Consider the following 1,342-nt stretch of genomic DNA (forward strand, 5'->3'; position numbering starts at 1 on the left):
GGGGTGTGTATGTGGATGTGTGAGGGGGGTGGGGGTGGGAATGTGTGGGTGTGTGTGGATGTGATTGCTTGATGGGTGTGGCTGTGTGTTGGATGTGTGTGGGTGTGTGGGAGTGTTGGTGTGTATGGTGGTGTGTGTGGGTGTGTGTGGCTCTGGAGAGTATTAATGTGTGTGGATGTGTCTGGGTGTGTGGAGGGTTGCTGTGTATGTGAGTGTGGGTATGGGAGGTATGTGTGAGTGTGTGGGAGGAGTGTGAGTGCATGGGTGTGTGTGGATGTGAGTGTTTGGGTGTGGATGTGTGTATCTGTGTGTGGGAGTTGGTGTGTATGTGGGTGTTTGTGGGTATATGGGTGTGTGGGTGTGGGGGGTGTTAATGTGTGTGGATGTGTGTGGATGTGGGTTTGGCTGGGTGTGTGGGTGTGTGGGAGGTTGGTGTGTATGTAAGTGTGGGTGTCGGGGTATATGTGTAGGGGTGTGGGGCGAGAGTGTGTGGGTGTAGGTGTGGCTGTGTGTGGATGTGTGTGGGGGTGTGGGGGGTGTTGGTGTGCATGTGGGTGTGTGGATGTGTGGCTGTGTGGGTGTTTGGATGTGTAGCTGTATGGGGGAGTGTGAGGGGGTAGGGGTGTGTGTGTGTGTAGATGTGAGTGCATGGGGGTGTGTGTAGATGTGAGTGTGTGTGGGTGTGTGGAGGGTGTTGGTGTGTATGTTTGTGTGAATATGTGTGTGTGGGTGTGAGGGGTGTGAATATGTGTGGATGTGTGTGTGGGTATGGGGCGTTGGTAAGTACATGGGTGTGTAGGTGTCGGTGTTGGGGTGTGGAGGTGAGGGTATGAGTGTGCATGGATGTATATGTGGGTGTAGGTGGGTGTGTGAGTTTAGGTGTGTGGATGTGTGAGGGGGTGGGGTGTGTATGTTGGTGGGTGTGGGTGTGGGGGGTGTGAGTGTAGGGGGCGTGTATGTGGGTGTGTGAGGGGGTAGGGGTGAGGGGGAGGGTGTGGTTGTGGGGTGTGTGTGTGAGGAGTGCATATGTGGATGTGGATGTAGGTGTAGGTGTGTGGGTGTGTGGGGGTAGGGGTGAGGGGTGGGTGTGGTTGTGTGTGGAGGTTGTGGGTATGTTGGTGGGTGTGTGTGCTGGGTGTTGGGATTGTGAGTGTGGGGGTGTGTATGTGTGGGGGGTGGGGGTGAGGGAGTGGGTGTTGGTGTGAGTGTGGGGGGTGGGGGATGTGTATGTTGGTGGGTGTGGTTGTGGGGGGTTTGTGAGGGGTGTGTATGTGGGTGTAGGAGTGGGAGTGGGGGTGAGGGGGTGGGTGTTGGTGTGAGTGTGGGGGCTGTGGGTGTGTAC

This window comes from Mandrillus leucophaeus, unplaced genomic scaffold, assembly GCF_000951045.1.
Source record: "Mandrillus leucophaeus isolate KB7577 unplaced genomic scaffold, Mleu.le_1.0 Scaffold141, whole genome shotgun sequence".
NCBI classification, from domain to species: domain Eukaryota; kingdom Metazoa; phylum Chordata; class Mammalia; order Primates; family Cercopithecidae; genus Mandrillus; species Mandrillus leucophaeus.